Source organism: Echinops telfairi, unplaced genomic scaffold (genome assembly GCF_000313985.2).
Source record: "Echinops telfairi isolate 266 unplaced genomic scaffold, ASM31398v2 ScPeMD7_7420;HRSCAF=8458, whole genome shotgun sequence".
In the NCBI taxonomy this organism is placed as follows: domain Eukaryota; kingdom Metazoa; phylum Chordata; class Mammalia; order Afrosoricida; family Tenrecidae; genus Echinops; species Echinops telfairi.
This window is the reverse complement of record NW_022111320.1, coordinates 22037198-22044377: the sequence shown is the minus strand read 5'-3', so window position 1 is coordinate 22044377 and position 7180 is coordinate 22037198.

Sequence of the window (7180 nt, the reverse complement as noted above, 5' to 3'; positions counted from 1 at the left end):
TTTAATATGATTGAACTATTAAGCTGTATGATATGTGAATTATATGCCAATAAAAATAGGTTTTTTTTTTTTAATGTTTCTTAGGAACAAGGATGGAGAGACTTCATCTCCATCAGGGCAATGTTTTGTTCTGTTGATTTGAGTCACAATTGCCACTATAAATCAGAGCTGGTTCAATAGCACCTAACTGCATTCACAATGGGGCCATTCTACTCTATCCTATGGGGTTGTTATGGTCATATTTGACTGGACAGAAACCAGTTTGGGGTTTAAACAAATGACTAGAGAATATAAAAGAAACTCAGACCATCAGAACACAAAAACAAAGGCCCCATAGAACAAGGCACAAAGGAAATGCGATATAGCAAACTCAATTAGAAAAGGGGGCTATGGGACTATTCGCTTTTAGCTAGAATCAGAAATGGTAGCTGTAGACAGAAAAAATCAAATTAAAACAAAAGGAGACAATCAAGCTGAGTGCTTGTTACACAGGTGTATGCTCATGCTAAAAGTTAATGTATGCTTATCATATTTCAATAGAAGTTAAAAAGGAATGAAACATGAAAGCAGTAGACTATGATTTAAAAAGCCAGATAGCAATGTATCCCCCTTTACCCCCTCAACAAAACAAACTAAAAATAAATGTGAGATGCTAGACAAACAGAGCTTGGGACAGTTCCTTTCGTAGGTGTGAACCATATATATGTTAGTTAACTAATGGGTGGTGGGAGTATAAGATGACTGGGTATAAGGTGAAACCACCAAATTAAAGATTCTCCCTACATTCATCTTTAGCTATAAGTGAAATGTTTGGTCCCTGATTCCTAGGCATAAGGAGGAAAAATATGAAAAGAGAGCAAAAGCAATAATGAATGAGGAAAGACTGGCAGGAGAAGAAATGCCTGCAATGGAACTAATGACGCCTGAAGCAGTTCAGGTTTCTAAAGTGTCTCAGGAGCCGCGGAAAGCCCAGAGAGCCATTATGAGTGATACACATGATCATCTGAAAAGATAGCAGGGAAGACAAGGACTCATGAAGTGACGGGACAAGCAAAGAAAGTCTATTCAGCTGACATGGTGAGTGGCAGAGAATAATGAAAAAATAAGACCTTGAAGCTAGAAATAAATCAAAGAGCAATAACAGGCAGAGGCGAACTTACTGGAGAGCTAATGACACTTAAGCTTAAGGGTCCCTCACTTGCACAAGTCCGATTAAAGGGGCTGTATATAATTTTGTATACTTCTTGGGTAAAACAGGAAGAAAACTTCCGAGTTTTATAACAGAGAAGCCAAGAGTCCCATCTCTGGTCCCGACATCCTCAGGCAAGACATGCCTTTCCCTTTTATTTTGTTCTGCTTGTGCTGAAGGCAGCTCCCTGGACAGGACACACAGTCTGCACCTGACAACTAACCTATAAACGGCCACTGGGAAGCCACCCCGGGACCAGGGAAGGAAGGCATCGTGATGTGCTTCTGTAAAGATTGCATTGAAGCAAACCCTTCAGAACAGTTCTACTCCATGACACGTAGGGCTGACTGAGTCAGAAGCAACTTGATGGTAGTAGGTTTGGTGTGTAGTATTTGTTATTATTTTTTGGAGAGGGTGCACAAAATCATATGACATCTGTGGACAAAGTCATATGTGGGTTCCATCTGTCCCATTGAGGTTTGCCTGGGTGGATCACAGACAAATTTCCCAAGATCAGATAAGACTCCAATGATTTTATTTATTTTTTCCTCCTCTGAATGGTCCAAAGGAGCCCGGTTTACACACTGGCTGCTAACCACAAGATCAGCAAGTTTGAAACCACTTTCCACTCAGGGGGTGACGATGAGGCTGTTAGGGTCAGACGTGATGGGGAGTGCTCAACCCACTGAAGGAAGTCCTGACTCATCCGTGAGCTTCCCACTGTCATATATGATAATCAGGAGTCCAACCAGCTGTCCAAATGACCAAATTACCCAACATGACTTGGGACCAATCAATGGGAGGCCTCACTCACCAAACAGAACACCAAGGTTAAGACTAGTGAAAGGACAGTTGGGGATTAAACTAGCTAATGTAACTCTGCCATCATTCTCCTATGAAATCGGGCACTTGATCCTCAGACTGTAGTCTCACCAACTCTTGGTGCCTTTGCCAGCACCTCTAAAGAAGAAAACCTTGCTGTATAGACACATAACAGGGCGTGCAGTTCCCATAAAGATTTACAGCCTTGGAAACACCCAGGGGCAGTTCTACTGTGTCCATTAGGGTCTCTATGAGATGGAATCAACTCTGGCATTGAGTTGGTTTGGAATAATACAAAAAGGAGTCCTTCTGGTGCCGTCCAGTAAGTATTGGACTGCTGCCGCCAAGGTCAGCAGTTCAAACCCACCAGCTGCTCCATAGAGGACTATTGAGACTACTTGCGTCTGTAAAGATTTCAGTTTTGGAAACTGTGAGTGGGAATCCACTCAATGGCAGCAGGTGGGTGAGTGGGTGAATGGTACAAAAAGCAGTCCTTGTGGCACAGTGGGTTAAACATTTAGCTGTTAACTGCAAAGTTGGTGGTTTGAACCCACAAGCCCAACTATGGGAGACATCTGTGGCAGTCAACTGCCCTAAAGATTAGCCTTGGAAACCCTATGTAGCAGTGCTAGTCTGTCTTATAGGAAGAAGCAACTCAATGGCAATGGTTTGGGTGCGTTTGGAATGGCACAGATAATACTGTTCTGGTTTAGCAGAGGATGTGTTCAGAGCAGCAGCAGCAGCAGTGGGCAGCACCACGGCCTCCAAGGAGATGCCATTTCCTTCCTTTTGGATCCCACCCAGGATGGAGGAGGTAGGTCCCCCGAGATGCTCAGTCGGACTCAGGTTGTTTACTGAGTTCACCATTCCATGTTTCTGCGCACAGAAATGAAATCTAAAAGAGAAACAAAGACTTTGAAGGAAACATCTATGAGTCCCTAGCTCAGTTCACATTTAATCTCTTGAGAATTGAATTATTTTCTCTCACAGCTGGCACAAGGAGACCATCAAAATGTACCTAATTACTATATTTAAGGAGAGATGTTCAGCCTTCTAGAGATCAGGAAGCTGAGTTTCACTCCCTGTGGGGTCATATTATTGCAGTCAGTTAGCTAAATAAACATGCCATCTGTAACCACTGGCATAAATTACCTACGTTACAGAGCAGAAAAGAAATCAGGGAGAAACATTCTTTTTTTGTGATTTCAGCCACTTCAGGCAAATAGGTGAAACCGCTTATGTAGCTTTCTATTGAAGTGACTTGACCCCTGAAGAGTAATTTACAGCAGTTCACGGTAAGTCATTGTAGACGTGACCTGCTGGAATGCCGCCCATTATAGCACAAAACCGGCCAGTGAGGAGCCTTGCTAGTGACCTTGCTCAAAGCCTGAGCCTGAACCAGCAGCATGGGCGCATCAGGAAGCTTGCAGACATGCGGATTCTTGGCCTTGCCCAAGACCCACTGAATCAAAATTTATAGTGACAGAAAACCCTCAAATTTTTCATGTCCCATTAAAGTTGACAAAGTGTTTTTAGAGGGATGATAGTGAGGTGATCAAAAATTACTCCTAAGCTATCGAGATATAAACTTTCCACTAAGGTCTGAGAAAGAAGTACAGATTCAAGCACAAAGGATATAAATCGCGGAAGCACCCACCAACCCACCGCCATTGAATTTATTCTAACTCATAGATCCTGTGCAACTACTCCCTAGGGTTGCAAAGATTATAAATCTGTAGAGACTAAAATTGTCACACAAGAGCAGCGTTGGGTCGTATCGCTGACCTTTTGGTTAGCAGGCCAAGAAGGGGGGCATGATGAGGGAAAATATTTCTAGATGTGGGGTTGTGGGAGTGATTTGAGCTTTCACACAGTGCTGCTCACAAATTTGAGTCTTCCTTCCTCTGCAGCAGCCCCTCCTAAGTTTCTATCCTTCCCATGCCTAAAATAATACCTTTCTCAGAATGATGAAACCTTTAATTTAAAAAGAAAGATTCTGAGACCCACATAATGAAGACAAGTCTAGACAGAGGGCTTTTGTCTTATTCCTCAGAACACACAATTGATCAATTTCCATTTTCATAGATATGTGCTCTCCCACAATGCTTTACTTGGTTCTCATTTAGCCTTCAGTCTTTATCATAATGAGTTGGTACCTTTATTCTGCAGGCAATCTTTCTGAGGTTCAGAAATATGAAGTGACTTGTTCAAGGCCACAGAGCAAGTGACAGAGCATAACTTTTGTCCCACTCATGTTTTTGATCTCGTACCACGGTGCTGCCCACAATTTTGTCAGGGAAATACAATATAAACACCTATGTGCTCCGTAGGCCATAGTAGGAGAATGGATGGAGGGGGAGAGAATAGAAGTACTTTGGTTCTTAATGTTTTTACAAAAGATTGCACATAATTTTTACTATTATGGTTGCACAGTTAATTCTATGAGTGTAGCCCAAATATGGATTAACATAACCACCACCAAAGTCAGGATAAAGACTATTTAGTTAATTGACTTGCAATGAAGGATTTGCTAATATGGATGTTGGGTCTGAAGGCATGCAGGCATTAAGGGCTGCAGAGACTTACTTTTCACAACGTGCAGGGATGATGTTTCTCCCTCTTTTAATGGCACGAATAAATTCACAAATTAGCTACAGTGATCTTTTCATGTCTTAGGAGATGATCATGAACTTGAAAGGAGAGTTCCTTCTTGTTCAACAAGAACAAGAGTAATCTGGAATTTGGAAGAGCCCAGTACAGTTTGCTTTGAGGTGCAGAGGAATAGAGATGAGTCAGAATTACTTGCATTATGCCCACAAGGTGGCAGACAGTGGGACCAGTCTTACTTTCCAGTTGCTTTCCATTGTTGGGTCAATGAAGTTGCACACTTGTGACAACCCCATTTGTGTCTGAGTAGACCTGTGCTCCATCATGTTTTCCTATGGCTGCTTTCGTGAAAGTAGAAAAGCTCTGTATCGACTTTTATTGCTCCAGCTCCCCCTGCATTCTACTTTTCCACGAGGTCCTATAATTCAGTACAATGGCCACACAGAACTCACAGACAATGCTCATGATTACGGGGGTTATGATGGAAGTTAACAGGCTATAACTCAGGCAGAAATGCCCAGGAGGGAGCTATTCAGCCAGAACATGCTACAAAGTTCTCCTAGAGCTACTCATAAATGTTGATTACAAGTTGCTCATGAGCACAAAGCAGCCTTCTGGGATTCCCATTCTTCTCAAGGTCATCCATAGGTTGTCGAGAAGCAACTGTGCTAACTGAACAAGGGCATACTGCATGGCTTAAAATCAGGAAAGATATGGAACAGGGGTGCATCTTCTCATCATACTTGCTCAATTCGTGTGCTGAGCTAATCATCAGAGACGCTGGATTGTATAAAGAAGAAGGCAGCATGGGGATTGGAGGAAGGCTTATTAACCACCTGTGATATACAGAAGATAGAACCTCACTTGCTGAAAGGGAGGAGGACTTGAAGCACATGCTGGTGAAGATCAGTGATCCCCAACGGGTTCCACAGCAAATATTACAGGAAATGGAGAAAAGGTTGAAGTTGCCAAGAATTTTTTCTTGCTTGGATCGCCAATCAATGTTCATAGAAGCAGCAGTCAAGAAATGAAAAGATGAGTTTCATTAGGTAAATCTGCTGCACAAGGCCTTTTTAGAGTATTGGAAAGCAAGGATGTTACTTAGAGGACTAAAATGTGCCTGACCCACGCCACGGTATTCTCCATTGCCTCATATGATCGTGAAAGTGTGGTCATTGAATAAAGAAGACCAAAGAAGTATCAATGAGTTCGGGGTGTGGTGCTGCTGAACACTACTGAAAAAGTATCAAGGACCGCAAACACTAAAGCAATCTGTATGGAAGAGGTATGCCCAGAGTGCTCCTTAGGAACAAGGACTGTGTGACTTTGTCTTACATACTTTGGGCATATTATCAGGATAGACAAGTCCCTAGAGAAGATAGCGTGCTTGGTAAAGTAGAAGGGCAGAGTAACAGAGGAAGGCCCTCAAGGTGATGGATTAGCACCATGGCTACAACAATGGGCTCTGGCACAGGAACAATGTTTAGGATGATCCACTACTGGGCCGTGTTGTGAAGAGGGTTGGCATGCGTCAGAACCAATGCAATGGCGCCAAACAACAACAATAAATGTCCAAAGGACATGCTGCTCTACGGTAACCCGGAATTCAAAGCACTCAGCTCCAGTTCTCTGGGTCCACCAACCCAGCTCCCAGGATAAAGTGGCCAGAGACACACAACTCCCCACACCAGATTCCTCCCCAGAAGCACTCATCTTTACTTGCGCTGCGGGCTGGGGAGCTCACCACGCCACCTCGTGCTCTGACTTCGGGCACTGCTGATGCTGCTCCTCTGATGTCCAATCTGTCTTTCTGGAGCAAGGAGGCTCACTGCACAGGAACTCAGGATCCAGGGTATTAGCTCCACTCCCTGACTCTTGATGGTAGTGAAAGCCCACCTCCTGCTTCCAAGAGCACTCATTTTATACTCAGCAGGTTAGCAATCAGGAAGAACTCTGTTAATAAGCACTCACAAGTGGATCTTATCAATATTATCCCCAACTTTCTCTTACCCGGACCCATTAAAGAAAGGGCTTTTGGTGGGAGTTACAAAACTATGGCTAAAAAAGACATTAAATAATTCACTGCCCTACACTAGATCACCGAACCCTGTGGGATAGTGATTTGCGTGCTGGGCTCCTACCCACAAGGTCTAGCAGTTCGAAACCATCAACCATTCCATGGGAGAAAGACGAGGCTTTCTACTCCTGGAAAGAGTTACCGTCTCAGAAACACACAGGGGTAGCTTACCTTGTCTTGTAGGTCATGAGTCAGAATAAACTTCATGAAAATAAATGACAGTAGATCACTTTCTTTTAAAGTACCTCTGGGTGGACTCACATCTTTAACCTTTTCATTAGCAGTTGAGTGTATTAACTGTTGACACCTCCCAGGGACTCCTAATTTTATTTTAGGTGCTTCCTGTAGAAACAACTGTGTGTTCCAGAGCAGTTGGATCACTGTATTGGGTGTCCATGATGTCCTGGTGAGATGCCCGCCAGGTAGCCCAATCCCCAGCTGCTGTGGAAGTTGGCCACTCAGGTCTACTATCTCATGAGTATCCT